We start from the raw sequence: 18283 nt of genomic DNA, 5'->3' as shown, positions 1-18283 counted from the left end.
CTCCACAGGCCTTTGTGTCTCCCCTGCACCCCCTTGTTTTGGATTCATTTTAGAAAAGAATGAACTTGAGTACCTAAAGTGCCAAGAGCCCAATCCTGCTGATGACAGAAGTCGATGTTCCAGTCACTGAGGCCTGACATGTTCACTCTTCTTTTGTCATCACCTGGTTCACTTCGGTGCCTAACATTTGCTGGTTCAAATACAAATCTGAAGGGTGCCACAGTGGACAGAGTGTTAGGGACATGCTAAATGGAGCCCCCAGGAAACCCTAGATAATTTGAACTTTCTCTATGATCGAAGAAAGATTTTAAGTCCCAAGCATCCCTTCTTTCTGGTTTTCCCTTGTCTTCATTCACTTTTTTTTTTTTTTTTTAAAGAGACAGGGTCTTGCTCTGTTGCCCAGGCTGGAGTGCAGTGGCGTGATCACAGCTCACTACAGCCTGGACCTCCCAGGCTCAGGCGATCCTCTTGCCTCAGGCAATCCTCCTGCCTCAGCCTCCCAAGTAGCTGGGACCACAGGTGTGCACCACCATGTCCAGCTACTTTTTTAAAAAAAGTTTTGTAGAGGGCCAGGCGCGGTGGCTCACACCTGTAATCCCAGCACTTTGGGAGGCCGAGGCAGGTGGATCACGAGGTCAGGAGATCGAGACCATCCTGGCTAACATGGTGAAACCCCGTCTCTACTAAAAATACAAAAAATTAGCCAAGTGTGGTGGCGGGCGCCTGTAGTCCCAGCTACTTTGGGAGGTTGAGACAGGAGAATGGCGTGAACCCGGGAGGCGGAGCTTGCAGTGAGCTGAGGTAGCGCCACTGCACTCCAGCCTGGGTGACAGAGTGAGACTCTGTCTTAAAAAAAAAAAAAAAAAGTTTTGTAGAGATGGAGTTTCACTTTGTTGCTCAGGTTGTCTTGAACTCCTGGCCTCAAGGGATTCTCTCACCTTGCCCTCACAAAGTGCTGGGATTACAGGTGTGAGCCACAGCACCCAGCCTTCACTACTCTTTGGAGCCCGAAAGCCCTGTCCCAGACCCTGAGCCCATGACAGCTCTCATACTGTGCCTGCGTCCTCCAGCCTATCCGGTTTTGTCATTGTCGTGGGCTGTCAGGGGAGCAGACCCTTGACTTCCTTGGCTCCATGAATAATTACTGTGGTTTCTGGCAGGAACTCCCTGTCTTCCCACCACCCAGCCCGCCACCCTTGTCCTCTCCCTCTTCCAGGAAGCCTGCTTGTTCCTTCTGCTCTCTCCAGCCTGTGCTCTCAAGCGCCACTCGCTGGCCTCGCCAGCTGATTTTCTGGGTCTTCTCTGCCCTTCCTTAGAGAGTGCATTTCTTTGGTCCTGCATGTCTTGTTCACTCCAGTTTTCTCACTTGGCTCCTCACAGCCCATCCCAGAGACCACACATCCACTTAGCCTCACGTAAGCAAAGCTGGGTTCAGCATCACCCAGCAATGCCACACACACCTCCTGACGAGGCTGGCCTGCTCCTACCTTGGAAAGCCACCATTTCCTTCCCCCGTGAAATGCAAAATGCCAAATTTACTCTAGGAAAGTAAAATTAGTTTGTGGTCATGGGGGTTGTTTGCCCCTCCGTTTGTTGCCTGTTTTGAGGGAGCTGTCATTGTTTGCTGTTTGTGCAGTTCAGGTGTGCAACTAACACCTCTTCCTTTGCACATCAGCCCCAGGAGGGGACTATTCCTGAGATATGCAGAACAGCTCTGTAGTCCACCTGAGGATCCTGACCATACAAGCTTCAGGCCTCAGGTTCTAACTAACATTTAAGTACATTTCAATTAAACATCACATTTCAGACTAATATGTCTTTAAAGTAAATGCACTAGGGAGATATGGAAGCCCCATGACACATTTAGCAATCACATTTTCTCGAATTAGTAGCTAATGGTACATGAAGTGAGGTCTCCTGTTCAAACCCAGAGCTCAGCTGTATGGAAGTCCTGTCTTTCTTCCCTACTTCTATTTGCCATTGAAACTTCTCCCTTGGCAGGTCAGCTGCTATGGAGTGCCTTACTTCTGCCTGGGAAACGTCTTCACTTCCCCATCTAGTAATATGGGAGATATTTACTTTTTCTCTGTATTTCCCTATTAGCCTGTATATCTATATATCTATATATATTTTTCATCCATGCCCTCTATCTCCAAAAGGCATCTGTTTAGGGTATCTATGCCCACATCCTGATATCCCAGTCCCTTCAGCTGACAGTTAACCCCACAGCACTTTCAGACCCAAAGTGAGGTCCACTGGTGTTTTTGCATGTTATATAATACTTACACGCACATATATGTGTATGTATATGTGTATATATATATATATATCTGTGTGTACATATATATATATGTAGATATTTAGCTGTCATTGTTATCATTATGTCTGGCAGATTTATAAACAACAGCTTTTAGACGTTCAGTTAGAGTTTACATCATTGAAACCCACAACAGATTGAAAAATAAAACGGAAAATTTACTGGAATGGTAACCATCCTCTTCCCACTGGCTCCAGGATATGATATCCAGAACAAGAAGATTCCAGGACGTGAGGCACAAAGGAGGCTGCTGTAAAGATCCCCTAATTGGGGCTCTCTCCTCCCACCCTGCACTCCCCAATACCACTGGCCCAACCCATTGCAGATGTCTGTGGTCCTGCTGTGAGGAATAGGAATGCCTTTGAATTAGCAATGTTTTAATACTAAGAGAGTAAGTAACTGAGGGAGCCAAATTTGGTCTGCTAATGTAAACTGCTTTATCAGATCCTTTCCAGTTTGATAACAACTAAGAATATTTCCCCAGAAGAGGACAAACTATAGGAAAAATTGCAAAGGTTGGGGGTGGGGACTTAAAATGGGAACAGATGAGTAGGTGCCCTGGGGAGGTCAAAAAGGGGGCAGAATCCAAAGAGCCTGAGGCACTCCTTGCCTTCTTCACTACCCACAGAGACCTGTTCTGGATAACCTGTGGCTCTGGGCTCCGGTGGGCAATTCCGGCCCTCACCACACCTGTCAGCTTTTGAGTGTCTGTCCATCCATAAGTCAGATCAGATATTCTTAGCAAACTCAGCTTCTCTCCCAGCGCATCCACCCCACAAACACTGCCCCTCATACACCTTCCCACCATGAGAACTATCCTCTTTCAGGTCTTTGAATATCAAAGAACTCTCTTTAGGTCATAGATCATCGTTTCCCAACCAGCCATAGACAAGTGGCTGGAGGGAATAAGAAACCAGGAGATGGAATAATAATGGTATTTATTAAATAGATGATATGGAAATATATAGTAATGGCATTTCTTATAGAATAGACTTATGTAATTGTTACCAGAGCACCAGGCATTCAGTCTAGGTCCCATTGCTCACTGCACAGAAAGCCAATCGCTGAGACAATGAGTATCGCCAGGAAAGAAAGGTTTTGTTCAGGTGATGTCAACAAGGAGAATGGGAGATGAGTCTCAAATTCATCCCCCTGACTTGGGGGGTTTGTACGGTGGGGGAAGGAAGGTAGCTACATGCAGGAAGGATTGAAGGAGAGATAAGGAAGTAATCACGACAAATGAGGGGTCTGTCTTCTCGTTGTCTGGGAGTAGCAATCTGGCGAGTTTCAGTCCCTTGCCTGAGAGTGGGTTTCCTGAGGAAGAAACTCAGATGAAACAAGTGTAAGTTTCACGTTTCAAGACTGGAAAGGTCAATTTCCATGTTTATTCAAAAACTCATAAATATCATTTTTATGTGACAATTGGGTTGTTTTATAATACTTATGAAATAGATAATAGTATATATAGTTAAGTTTTCCATCCCTCAATTTCTTATCTTCAAAATGGCAATAACAATAGCATGTACAGAATAGAGTTTTAAAGATTAAATAAGCTGATATCTGTAAAAACTTGCTTGGATAATAGTAAGTGTTCAGTAAATATTATTTATTGCTATGACTATTTCTGCAGAATCTTTCTAATATTCTGGATTTAAGAAAAGTTGAGTAGCAAGTAATAGATTCCCACCTGCATCTGGGTCGTTAGTTGTAGTCAGAGTTGGTGCCAAAATATTCCAAGTGTTAATCCTCCCACATACACACACTACTCCCCATGTGAAATGAACTCAGGTAAAAGCAGAGAACCATGTGGTCAATTAGGAGGAACTGGCAGAGACCACTAATTTTTGGGAAAACTCATTTCTGACTTTTTTCAGATCAAACAGAGCTGTGAGCAAATTTTTTCTGGCTGTAAGGAAGGAACACATTCATAAGCCAAAGACACAGACCTATGAGGTGTGCAACTTCCTGTTTCCTTGGTGAATGCTTCAGAAAACATTCAGTTGGGAATTTAAAATTTTTCCATTTGCTGTCACCCTTCAAAGCTCGTTGAAGAATGGATGGGGTGAGTCAGGGAGCTGGTTTGGGGATAGACTTGGGGGAGGCTTCCACACTCTTCCTTGATTTTGTAGTAACTCACAGAGACCAATGACCTTTGCATTCTGACTCTGGCTCTGGGTAAGGGTGTGTGACTCCTTAAATTCACAGACCCAAAGCTTCTGAAAAGCATAAGGTATTTCGTGCAAGTCAATGACTAAACCATTCAGGGAAAATGGAACCCTATTCTCTTACAAAAATATCTCTTGGGTTAGTGTTCCACTCTGATGGCTCATCCTCAAGATATAACTGTTTAATTAATTCAAATAAGTTTGTTTTGACCTTTCTTGACCTTTCTGTGGCTCTTGACAAGGCAGGCATCGGCTCCATCTTGAAACCCTCCTCCCGGGGCTTCAGGTACTAGTCTTTCTTGGTTTCTTTCCTCTTTCCCTCACCACAGTTTCTCAGCTCCGCTGCTAATAGATCCTCTTTCTACAACTGCTTCTAAAATGCCTGGACATTCTGAGTTTCATATTTATTCTTTTTCACATTTTAATTCTAACCAATGGTTTTTAATCTTTTCTGGCGACCAATCAATTCAAGAAATCTGATGAATCTATGGATTTTGTCACTGTAAAATTCACACTCTTACATCTGAAATGTTACACACGACTTCGGGGGATCCCCAGCCCACTGTAATGACCCCACAGCACCCCAGAGGATCTGTGTGGGAAAGAAAAAAAGCAGCCCGTGAGACTCAGGAACTTGTCTGACTCTCGGAGCAGGGCCTCTGTGCTGAGAAGGTTGCTGGTGCTCACATGGAAGATGGAGGATGTCTTATCCTCCTGTCGTATATGAACCATCTCACAGAACACCAGAAACACCAACATCAGACAAGAGCACTTTGAGACCATAATAATCACAGACAAAAACAAGGTGACCATGTAACTAACAAAATGCTGCACCTACCCCCTACCCCAGCAAATATGAAAGATGTTTTCAATTACTTCTTTATCAATTACAGCTGTATCCTCACTCTCTCATCTTCCATTTCTATAGAGAAGATTTATTTAGATGCTCAGCCATAGAATTGTCTCTGCTTTCTTTTCACTTATTTTTGGTAACAGCTTTATTAAGATATGTTAATAATTCATACAGCATACAATTTACCTATTTAAAGTGCTCAATTCGATTATTTTTCCAGTATATTTAGAATTGTTCAACCATCATAAGAATGAATTTTCGAACATTTTCATCTGCTGAAAAAGAAACCCTGCACCCCTTATCAATAACCCCCAATCGGCTCATTCCCCCAACCCTAAGCAACCACTAATCAACTTTGTCTCTCTGTATATTTTCCCATTCTGAACATTCCCCATAAAGGGAATCTAATAATACATGTTATTTCTGTGTGGGGGACAGAGGGAGGGCTGGCTTCTGTCAGTTGGTATAGTGTTTTAGGTTCATCCATGTTATAGCATTTATCAGTATAGCATTCCTTTTTATGGGAAAATGGTATTCAACATGTATTTCAATATTATTTCAATGGATATACCATATTTTGTTTATCCGTTCATTAACTGATAGACATTTGGGTTGCCCTTGTTTTCTGACAGCACCCAATCTAGAACAAACCCCTGCTTTCTTAAACCCACCTTAAATTACCCAACTAGAGCCAAAGTCTTATCATAAGTCCTTTCTAATACCATCTTATGGAGACACCCCACAGTTCTCCAGGATACATGTTTTTCCTTACTGCAATGAGTAATAAACCCAAGCCTTTGGTGGTCTTTGGCTGGAGAACATTGACACACAGATTCTATGTTACTGCAGATCCTTGCTCCAGAATTAAGACCTGGCCTAAGTTACACCATTCAAGTCCTTAGCTTCAACAATCAGCAAAATGTTAGCTCCTAAATGAATATACCCAGGCATCATACATCTCACTATTTATTAGACATATCTACCATGGTGTCCTACAAATACCTCAAATGCAAATGTCAAAAACAAAGTACTCTAAAATTTTATTTTCCTCTGACTGCTATCTTAATTAAAGCCACCACTATCTAACAATATACAATTCAAAAATCAGGAGGTCACCCCACACGTGTAATCCCTCAGCTCCTAAATCTGTACTTACCTCTTCATTTCCACCAAAGCTGCCTTATGTCTTTTACCTAGACTTTTGCAATGACCTTCTTGCTACCTGGCCTCCTTCCTCTCCAGCCTTCACTCCTTCCTTTGTTCCTTCCACATGGCACTGACGTTTTAAAAATAGAAAGCTTATTATGTCATTTTCCTTCTCACAATCCTTTCATGGCTCCCATCATCTGCAGAATAAAGTCAACATTCCTTAGGAGGGCATTTAAAAACCCCTTGTGTTCCTGTCCCTGGGTATTGCTCCAAGTACCTCTGTCTTTCATGAACTCCCTATGTCCCAACCACAGCAAACAACTTGAAGGGCCTGGAAAAAGTCACCATCTTTAAGATCTTCTCACATTAGCATTCCCCCCCACCCCCACCCCCAGACTACTTAGCAAGATCCTTTTTTCCCAGTCTCGTCAACACTTACTTGAGTCCCCTCATAAGTCACCAACTCCAGGAAGCCTTCCATGTTTGACTCCATGAGTCCATAATGCTCTTTCATACTATTTTTTAGCACTTACCACCTACTGAGATTCTTAAAGATGGCATCCTGCCCCAAGGAGACTAGAATTATGCTGTAATAACTATTGTATCTTCACCGCCTAGCAGCGCTTCACACAAAATAGTCAATAAATATTTGATAAATAAAAGAATAGTGCAGTGATCTGATGAACCCAGCCCCAGCCAGTGTCTGACTCCTAACCGCATGAGACCCAGAACAAGGACTGCTTAGCCAAGCCCAGTCAACCCCTAGAGCTGTGGAAAGATAGTAATAATGAAAGACCATTGTTATACTCCACTGAATTTGGAATGGTTTGTTATGCAACAATAGGTGACTAGAACAACCTTAGAAGAGCTATAAGACATAATCAACCTGTACTAAGAGAGGCCAGGAGAGTATCTATGGGCCTGGATCCTGGGGGTGCTAGATCAAGGAGAATAAGGAAGAGTTAGTCTTTGTGAAAGCCCTGCCCCCTGACCCAAGATTTAACACTGTGGCAAGGTTCCTGACATGCTGCTAGGTCAGACCTTGGAAGCTTAGGCACACTAACTGGAGGAGAAATGCTGAGTCAAATGGTAGAGAAAGAATACAATGCCCAGAGAAGTGGGCATAGTATTGTAGATACACTTCATAAGGCCAAAACTCTACAAGACAATGAAGGCCTGGAGGTCACTCCATTTACTAAGGTAATCAATCATTTTATTGGCAAGACGGACAGCAACACCATTAAGCTCAGGGATGACTGTCTTCTCTAGGCAAGTCCTGCAATAAGGGATGCTTACATAAAGATGCTGTCTTTGGCTCATTAATATAATTCTGTAAAGCATCACACCATTCTTCAAGTGGGGTCAAGAGCAGATCAGGACTCTATAACAGACTAGGCTGCAGTGCAAACAGACCTTCCACATAAGGTATATGACATAAAAGACCTTAGGATTTCAGTAGTACCTGTCATGGGAAAGACAATGTGCTATAGAGTTTTTGGCAAGCCCTGATAGTAAAATTCCAACCTACACCCCTAAGTTTCTGGAGCAAGGCCATACTATATGCAGTAGAGAACTATGTGCTAGTTGAAAAATAGCTCCTGTTGCTACGATTTCTTAAAGGGCTGGGCCTTAGGGTTTCAAGTGACCATTCAGCTAGAATGGTGCCTATCCGTTCTGCTAGATCTGTGAGGCCATAAGTTCTGCTAGCTCTACAAGGCCGTAAGGTCAGGTAGGCCTACCAACAATGCATTGTAAGTTAGATGTGTTGTATTGAAGATGATCACAGAGATGGAGGACACAAGAAAAGTGCATGAACATGTGTCCCAGACCCTCATGTCATTCACCACTGTCATCCTGAATCTCTTCCTCAGCTCTTGTAACCTACTGACAGAGGAGGAATTCGGCCAATTTTGCTTCACAAATGGGCACTGAATGTGTAGGTGCAAGCTGAAAAACTGTCCTGAAATACAGCCTTACTCAACTGGTGGTTCTGAGAGTCAAGGGTGAGGTTAAATCCTCTCAAAGGGCAAAGCTTGGATAGTGCACTTGATCACTTACATTGTGTAGAAAGAAAAGTAATCTAACTTAAGAATATGTATGGACTTATGGTCTGTGGTGAGTGCCTCTGTTTTTTGTCATGACCCTGGAAGGAGAAAGATAGGAAGATGGGGAATAAAGCAGTCTGTAGAAGATGTATGTGCCTAAGTCTGTGGAGTGGACACAATGAAGATTTTTGTATCACGTTTTAAGGTTCACCAGAAAGCAACTACCACTGGAGAGCAAGTAAGCAACTAAGCAGACAAAATTAGTTGATACCATCCAGTCTCTGTCATTGACCACCTCATATCTATCACAATGGGCTCATGAACAGTGTATGGAGAATAGCAAAGAAGGAGGCTATGTGTGGGTCCCACAGCTAGGTTCCCATTCACTAAGGCTGATTAGCTACATCTGTATCTTCAGTCTACCAGCAATAGATACCTGTGCTGAGCCATCACATATGGCATCATTTCTCAAGTTGATCAACTGGCTACTTGGTGAAAAGTTGACTACACTGCACCAATTTTACCACTCAAAAGTAGAAATTCATCTTGACTGGAAGCAACAGATATTCCGGGTACAGGTTTGCCTTTTTTGCTTGCAGGGGCTCAGCCAGCCCCACTACCAAACGCTTGCAAAGTATTTGATCCATGATGTGGAATTCCACATAATATTTCTTCAGACCAAGGAGATGTGGCAAAGGAAGTGTATCAGAGGGTCACAGAACTATATCACACCACTAGAAGCTACTAGCCTGATAGAGTACCGAATGACCACCTGAAGCCCCATTTGAAAATCATGTCCTGTGAGATGGGACGTCATCTTCCAGGTACAGTGTACATGCTCGATCATATATGATGCTCTGACCCTGATAAGTAGAATATAGAGTCCACGAACCAAGAGACTGGAGTAGGCATGATCCTGCTTATCATTATTCCCAAATGTGCACTTGAAGAAGCTGTGCTTCCCATTCCTGAAATTCTAGGTTCTACATAACTAGAAGTCTTAATTCCCAGAGGACAATCACAAGGAACATTGCATTAGACTTGAAGCCATTTATGCAGCCTGGTAACTTTAGACTCCTTGTTTCTAGATTCCAGCAATCAAGGAAGGAATCACCATACTTGCAGATGTAATTGACGTTGGTCACTGAGGGAGGTAGAACAGGCATTACATAATGAGGGCAAAAAAGAAATTTGGTCCCCCAAGTGATCCAGTGACACATCTCTCAGTATGCTCCAGTCCAAATTTGACAAGAAATAGGTAAGTGTATCAACTGTGGCCTGAGAATGTCATGGTACTAGGGGCTCAGAGAGATGAAGGTCTCAGTCACCCACCAGAAAGCCACAATACAAGCAGAGGTACTAATCAAGAATGAGAGTCATCTAGAACAGGTGGTAGGGGAGAGAAATAGTGAGTACATATTGTGGCCTCAAGACTGCTGCATTGGCTAGGGGTGAGGGAGTAGATCCTTCTACTAGCTTTCTTCATCTTGTAGGTTTCCTCAAGAAGAGCGCCAGCCACAGTTCTGGAGTATCTGTTCCTAGACGGAGGTGAATGCACTAGATGAAGTGCATGAACCTGAACAACTTGAGGGAAGGACAGTAGTAGATGCTGGGCTGCTGTCAAGATCCCCCTTACAGTTGGGGCACCCATTCATCCAGCTGCCCGGGTTGTTGAAGGGTAGTGATGGCTCTCAGATGACTCCCTGTCCTGAAATATCCTCAGCCAAGGGAAACTGACTCATCTAAAATTTTGCCCCCTCCCTGGGCACAGGCTGCACCCATGACTCGTCTTTCTGGGGACACAAAGACTTGATTCCCTTGTCTCAATTGAGACAATTCTCATGGCTGTCTCAAGTCCAGAGCTCCCTGTCAGCCTCTGTTGAAACTGTATTGCAATTCAACTGCTCCATTTGCCAAGTTCTGCCTTTGCTTCTCCCTTTGCCCCATTCTCATCTTTCAAGATCTTTACTCGATAAATATTTTGCATAAAAAGCTCAGGGTTGTGGAGTCTGTTTTCCAGGAAACTTGCAATACAACAGATGGGTAAACGAATATTCAAATAAAGAGATGATCCAATCCACCTGGCTCAACTGTCACGTTGTCAAGGAAAGAAAAGTTCGGTTTTGAGAAGCTTAAAGATGTATGTTTGATATGGTTTGGCTGTGTCCCCATCCAAATCTCAACTTGAATCGTATCTCCCAGAATTCCCATGTGTTGTGGGAGGGACCCAGGGGGAGGTAATTGAATCATGGGGGCCTGTCTTTCCCTTGTTATTCTCGTGGTAGTGAATAAGTCTCATGATATCTGACTCTGATGGGTTTATCAGGGGTTTCTGCCTTTGCTTCTCTTGTCATTCTCTCTTGCCGCTGCCATGTAAGAAGTGTCTTTAGCCCTCCATGATGATTGTGAGGCCTCTGCAGCCACGTGGAACTGTAAGTCCAATTTTACCTCTTTCTTTTGTAAATTGCCCAGTCTTGGGTATGTCTTTATCAGCAGTGTGAAAACAAACTATACAATAAATTGGTATCAGTAGAGTGGGGCACTGCTGAAAAGATACCTGAAAATGTGGAAGCGACTTTGGAACTGGGTAACAGGCAGAGGTCGAACAGTTTGGAGGGCTTAGAAGAAGACAAGAAAATGTGAGAAAGTTTGGAACCTCCTAGGGACTTGCTGAATGGCTTTGACAAAAATGCTGATAGTGATAAGAACAATAAGGTCCAGGTTGAGGTAGTTTCAGATGGAGATGAGGAACTTGTTGGGGACTGGAGCAAAGGTGACTCTTGTTGTGTTTTAGCAAAGAGACTGGTGGCATTTTGCCCCTGCCTCAGAGATTTGTGGAACTTTGAACTTGAGAGAGATGATTTAGGGTATCTGGCAGAAGAAATTTCTTTCTTTTCTTTTTTTTTTTTAAGACAGAGTCTTGCTCTGTCACCCGGGCTGCAGTGCAATGGTGTAATCTCAGCTCACTGCAACCTCCACCTCCCAGGTTCAAGCAATTCTCTTGCCTCAGCATCCCAAGTAGCTGGGATTACAGGAGCCTGCCACCACACTGAGCTAATTTTTGTATTTTTAGTAGAGATGGGATTTCACCATGTTGGCCAGGCTGGCCTTGAACCCCTGACCCCAGGTGATCCTTGGCCTCCCAAAGTGCTGGGATTATAAGCGTAAGCCACTGCGTCTGGCCTGGCAGAAGAAATTGCTAAGTAGCAAAGCATTCAAAAGGTGACTTAGGTGCTATTAAAAGCATTCCATTTTAAAAGGGAAATAGCATAAAAGTTCAGAAATTTGCAGCCTGATTAAACAGTAGAAAAGAAAAACCCATTTTCTGAGGAGAAATTTAAGCCAGCTGCATAAATTTGCATAAGTAGTAAGGAGCCTAATGTTAATCCCCAAGACCATGGGGAAAACTTCTCCAGGGCATGTCCTAGCTCTCATCCTTCTGTCTCCCCACACAGAGCTTTCACGGCAGCAGATTCTAGAAAAGGGAGAGAGAAATCAGACAGGGTGCTAGTTCCTTAGTCGGCTTCAGGCTGCTATAACAGATTGCTACAGACTGGGTAAATTATATGGAACAGAAATTTACTTCTCACAGTTCTGGAGGCTGGGAAGTCCAAGATCAAAGGGCTGGCATCTGGTGTTTGGCGAGGACTTTCTCGCTTCATCCTCTGAAGGGAGAAACACTGTGACCTCACGTGGCAGAAGAGTGGAAGAATACAAGGGATAAGCTCTTTCACACAGGCCCCTTTATATATAAACAGCATTAATTCATTCCCAAAGGCAGAGCCCTTATGATGTAAACATCTCCCAAAAGCTCCACCTCCCAACACTATTGCATTGGATATTACATTTCTAACACAAGAATCCTGGGGGACATATTCAGGCCATAACAACGAGATAAGTAGAAATTTCTCCCTCTGGCTCCTCTGGGTTGGGGAGTTAGGGCAGGGTGAGGGAACATGCTGGGGAAATGAGATTGGGACATTCATGCTCATGGATGGACCACAGGCTGAGTTTTCCACTGGATGTAAGAGTCACCTTCTCGGATATTATGGAGAATTTACTTTGTGTGCCTGCACCAAATCACATAGGCCAGAGGAGAATGCTGAATGTTAGAGAAAATTATTGGACAGGGCCAGGTTTAAACTCCAGGTGAAGGGAATCTAAATAGGAAGGGTAAGACCTGGCAATGTAGTTATGACCACCTCCATAATTATTAACCCCCAATCCTTGGTTCCAGACTTTTAATCCAAAAGGAGAAGCATCTATTGGGCATGCCTTCTTGTGTGCCAAGTAATGCATTGTCTACACTTGAAAGGGGATGGGATGTTGGACTTTAAAATCAGTTAAAAAGCCTATTTCAAATGCAGATTCTGGCCTCCAGAGATTTCAGTAAGAAAGGGACAAGGAATCTGATTTTTCATTTAAGAAGCAGACCAGGGCCGGGCGGGGAGGCTCACGCCTGTAATCCCAGCACTTTGGGAGGCCAAGGCGGGTGGATAACGAGGTCAGGAGATGGAGACTATCCTGGCTAACACGGTGAAACCCCGTCTCTACTAAAAATACAAAAAATTAGCCGGGCGTGGTGGCGGGCACCTGTAGTCCCAGCTACTCTGGAGGCTGAGGCAGGAGAATGGCGTGAACCAGGGAGGTGGAGCTTGCAGTGAGCGGAGATGGCGCCACTGCACTCCAGCCTGGGCGACAGAGCAAGACTCCATGTCAAAAAAAAAAAAAAAAAAAAAAAAAAAAACAAGAAGCAGCCCCGAAGATTCTGAAGCAGGTGATCTCTTAGCCACTCTTTGACAAGCACAGATTTAATGTCTCCTAGACCAAACAGGCAGACACAGCAGAATGAAGCTCTCCAGCTCAACTGCAGGGTGGATGTGCCTAGTCTGTCTTGTCCCTCTTCCTTGCCAAGGTGGCCCTTTACAGCTGCCCTGTTCAATACAGATGAGCCACAGGAACTATTGAGCATTTGAAACGTGGCTAGTCCAAAGTGAGATGTGCTGCAAATGTAGCACAGACATGGAATTGTGAAGATTTGGCAAAATCAAAAAATGTCAAAGGCGTCATTAATAATTGTTGATGTTACATACTGAGATGACAATATGTTGGATTTATAGGTTTAAATAAAATATAAACTTGATTTCACTTTTTAAAAACTTTTTAAAGTGAGGCTACCAGAAAATTTAAAATTACATTTGTGGCTTTAATTTGTGACTTGCGTTATATCTCCATTGGGCTGCCCAGGTCTAGTCAATCCCTGCCACAGAACACCGAGTAACACCTCCATCCTGTCCCCAGACCTACTGCTCTTAATCACTGAGGCCCCTTTGGAACTCTAATAACTATAATTTATGGTTCCTTGTGTGCCAGAACTGCACTAAAAACCTTATCCATGTTCTCTCATTTAATGTTCACAATCGCCCTCATGAAACAGCCATTTCAATCTCTGGTTCTCAGATACACTGCTCCCAGTACTGACCTCTTCTGAAGCTTTTCTGGTTGCTGTATTGAAAACCTCCTCCTCTCTGTAAGTCCTCCAGCCACCTCTGAGCTGCTGGAGATCAGACCCATTTGTATTTTAATTCTCGCTTCCTAGCACATGGCGCTCTGGGACGCAGACAGATTAAGTGACTTATCCACCCTCTGGGTCACAGGGCACCAGGATATGAATATGATCTGTCTGCAAAGTCCACGCTTTTTTTGTGTGTTTTTGAAAATCACTTTATTGAGGAATGACACGTAAAAAGCAGTATGCTTTTCAACCATCACATATGCCAGCTCCCAGGTGGGCTGCTGTGGGAGCAGGGAAGGGTGCAGGGAGGAGAGCCCACTTCTCTTTCCCTGTGATTATTTTTCCTGCACGGCGTTGTATGGCCAAAAAGTGTGCAAATAGATTGGTAAACACTAAAGCTGGTCCTCGTTACTGACAGGTGAAAAGAACATCTGTAAGACCCAAAACACCTAGGAAGGACATTTGTAAGGTGACTAAGCCTGAGCTCCGCCTGTCTCTTTGGAAGCAGCCAAGGTACAGTAAATGCTCTTGAACACCAGGGGGCAGTGTGTGACCGCCGTTTCTCATTCTGCTCCCTACAGAGCCTCAAAGCAGTTTTTCCCAGTAAAGCTGGTCTCTGCTACATGGGTCCTAAGTCTGAGCCTCTGTCACCTCTGTCAACAAGACTTTCCTTGAGTGACAAAAACTGAACTTAAGTAATGTAAGTGCCCACAACAGCTGAAGTCTGAGCAATTCTTAGCGGCAGGAAGATGTTTCTCTTGCTGCCTGAACTACTCCTAGAATGGTAGAGCATCAAAGAACCATAGCTCCTTAAGCATCTCTGGGCAAGAGGTGCCTGACCCCTATCCCTGATGGCACTGAGTCCTGTCTGGGACACTCTATTACATTTCTTTTCTGTCTTTCTCCTTCCTTTCCCCTACAAGTAAATCTTTTCTGTTTTAAGAAATCAGTCAAGGCATCAGCAATGAACTCTGGGTATGAGATGCCCACTCATAGGAGCTCAAAATCCCCAAGCTCCTGGGTATTTTCACATGGACGGGATGCTCTCCTCACCCTCAGTGTGCCCCAGCCACGGCTCACCACCCTCGGCCCCTCCCCTTGTGGGTTCCCTTCTCAATGCCCTGCACCTGGGAGCCTCCCTCTCACCCAGACTTTGCCATGACCTTGTTCGGCTCACTCTCTTCTCCTTTCCCTGCTTCTGGCTATTCCCTGTCACCCACTGACTCCGTGGAAGAGGACTCCCTCCCAGCTGAGTGTGTGACCCCAGGGCCCACTCTGCTTTCCGCTGGAGGCAGCCAGTGAGTGGTAGACGCATGGGATCTGCCTTCACACAGTCCAGGCTCTGTCACTGACCAGGCAGATAGCATTGGACACCTGCCTGAACCTCTCTTCCCTTCCGCCCTTCAGATCCCTCATTTCCTCATTTTGGAGCCTCCTCTGGGGCACACGCTAAGACCTCTGGGCACATGGTCATCGCTATGACCAGCCCTGGCCCTCTCCTTTTGGGGGGCAATCAGTTACATGCTTCTTTTGGCACAGAGTTCATCTATATCCATGTTTGAAGTGATTGCCCGGACATGAATATAAGGGTCACTGCCTAACTCGCTGCAATAGTTAAAGGGAGTAACAAGAAGGGGGCCCTGCTGAGTGGTCTGGAGTGGGGTAAAATGAAAGGCAAACACACCGCCCTTGATGATTTGGACTCCTCTACAAGAGAGACTAATCTACTACATAGACTAGGACACATTCCACAGATGAGGAAACAGAGGCTCATAGAGAGTTCAACAACTGGCCGGGCGTGGTGGCTCACACCGATAATCCTAGCACTTTGGGAGCCTGAAGCAGGCGAATCACTTGAGGTCAGAAGTTTGAGACCAGCCTGGCCAACATGGTGAAACCCCATCTCTACTAAAACTACAAAAAAGTAGCTGGGCTTGGTGGGGGGCGCCTGTAATCCTAGCTACTCTGGAGGCTGAGGCAGGAGAATTGCTTGAGCCGGGGAGACGGAGGTTGCAGCGAGCCGAGATCGTGCCATTGCACACCAGCCTGGGGGACATAGTGAGACTCTGTCAAAATAAAAAATTCAAAAGTTCAACAACTTGTGCAGAGCCACTTGCTACCCGAGGACCCGTGACTCAAGCACATCGGTGTGGTTTAAAGTCCACCCTGTGGCTCCTCTCACGCTCCTCCTACCTCCGGGTCAAGGGGCGCTGATGTAAGGCATTCCGCTTGTGCCTTTCAAAATAAACAACTGCTTTCAAAAGACAAACGGAATTATACATAGACTAGGACAGTTGAAAAAATGCTGGATTCTGTCCCCGCAGGGAAGTGGCCGACCCGATGTGTGGAGGGGCTGGGAGCTGCCATGGCCCGCACAACCCGGCGCACCCCGCGGGCTTCACGCGTGGGCTTCACGCGTGGGACTCGCAGGCTCAGTCTGCAGGGGCGCTGCTGTCACCGCACCCGCCTCCCCAGCTCAGGCAGCCCAGGACTCCCTCTGGCTTATATGTAGTAAAAAACAAAGGCAGTGTCTGGTTCAGATCCAAGAAAGCCACAGCAGTGGCCACAGAGATGTTTCTCCAAGTCTCATATTGATGAATCCCAAGCATATTTGAACTGTTTGATACCCCCCATCTCCAAAGATGCTCTTTTTTAGCTAGTGTCCAATCCCTATATTACAGTTCCTAAACAAGAAACATTCCCCGTACTGAATCCACGTGGTTCTTTCCTCTTCAGCGCAGACAACGGAGGTGGAGATGGGCTCCGGTGCTCCCGCTGAACAGGGACGGTGCGCAGTCATTCCCCGCCTGCACCACGCGGTGGCAGCAGCAGCATGGGCTGAAGGGGCTGTTGGACGCGTTTGCAGCTCCGCCGGCTGAGAAGCCACTATTAAATGCCCTGCAAACTGGGCATTAATCCCCAGGCCCTCCACAAGTGTGGTGAGGGGAGTGTGGAGGGAGGGAAGGAGGGCAGTGGACAGTCAAGTCTTGGAGATTGTGCCTGATGGCTGAGTGTTCTGGAATAGGCCTGTTCTTTCTCTCATTGACAGGGGGAGCTAGAGCTGGCAGGAGAGGGCCAGGAATTTTTCTCTTGCTGACACTTTGCAACAGGTCTGGCCTTTGGACCCAGAACCCCATAAGACCAGGCCTGTTCTTTTGCCTATGAGACTTCCTCGTTCACAGAAGCTATGACTTCTAGACCAGGCATCGTTGACTTCTGGCCTCCTCCCTCTTCTTCTAAAATTTTCTCCAAAAAGCACACCCACTGGCCCCCCTGGTGTGTCCCCTCCAGCTCTGGTCCTCCAGGGCAAAGCCCAGACTCCTTCATGGGGTGTTTGGGGCCTATGCACCTTCACCCCGAGTTTTCATTCCTGCCAGTGCCTTATGTACATCCCGTCAACCTCCTTCCTGACCCTCATCTACAGAGGTCCACTCTCCCACCTCATACTGTCTCTTGTACCTTCCTCTCCACCTCTTCCTCTTCTGAAAGGGCCCCTCCCTAGTCAGTGTTTAACTCATGTTCTTGGAACCCTTCCCTGATGTCTGAACTGTTAATTATAACCTGTGCCACCTCCCTGGTGCCTGCAAACACTGCAAGACTTAACTCATCTCCTGCTCACAATGATTCAGTCATCTGGACAGATGAGGACACTGAGGCACAGATACATAAACTTGCCTGAGGTCCCAGAGCTAAGGAAGAGGCAATCTTAAATTGTCATCTCTGAGTAAACTCACATATTCTCTGCCTTGGAACTCAGAGACTGGGATTTTGCCACTATGTTTCTCTGTGACTGATTATGACCCAAACAATGTCATAACATCTTTTTTTTTGAAACATAGTCTCACTCCGTCACTCAGGCTGGAGTTCAGTGGCACAATCTCAGCTCACTGCAACCTCTGCCTCCCGGGTCCAAGCGATTCTCCTGCCTCAGCCTCCTGAGTAGTTGAGATTACAGGTGCACCACCACGCCCGGCTAATTTTTATATTTTTAGTAGAGACGCAGTTTCACCATGTTGGCTAGGCTGGTCTCGTACTCCTAACCTCATGTGATCTGCCTATCTCAGCCTCTCAAAGTGCTCGGATTTACAGGTGTGCACAACCACTCTCAGCCAATGTTTGTATTTTTAGTACAGATGGGGTTTTACCATGTTGGCCAGGCTGGTTTCAAACTCCTGAGCTCAGGTGATCCACCCTCCTTGGCATCCCAAAGTGCTGGGATTAGAGGCTTGAGCCACTGTG

The 18283-nt window shown here is 45.4% G+C and overlaps 1 long non-coding RNA gene across 1 annotated transcript; it reads right to left on the bottom strand.

The window, feature by feature from the left end:
* Nucleotides 1-3239: 3239 nt before the first annotated feature.
* On the bottom strand, nt 3240-7223 carry LOC134810531 (uncharacterized). The gene is made up of 3 exons (XR_010158842.1): nt 6924-7223; nt 6492-6681; nt 3240-3631 (listed from the first exon to the last, which is right to left on the bottom strand). It is a non-coding gene; the product is annotated as an uncharacterized LOC134810531 (long non-coding RNA).
* Between the last annotated feature and the right edge of the window lie 11060 nt (nt 7224-18283).

The sequence above is a fragment of the Pan troglodytes genome, chromosome 6 (genome assembly GCF_028858775.2).
Source record: "Pan troglodytes isolate AG18354 chromosome 6, NHGRI_mPanTro3-v2.0_pri, whole genome shotgun sequence".
Classification (NCBI taxonomy): Eukaryota; Metazoa; Chordata; class Mammalia; order Primates; family Hominidae; genus Pan; species Pan troglodytes.
The sequence above is the reverse complement of the archived record's forward strand: the minus strand, read 5'-3'. Positions and strand labels throughout refer to the sequence as shown.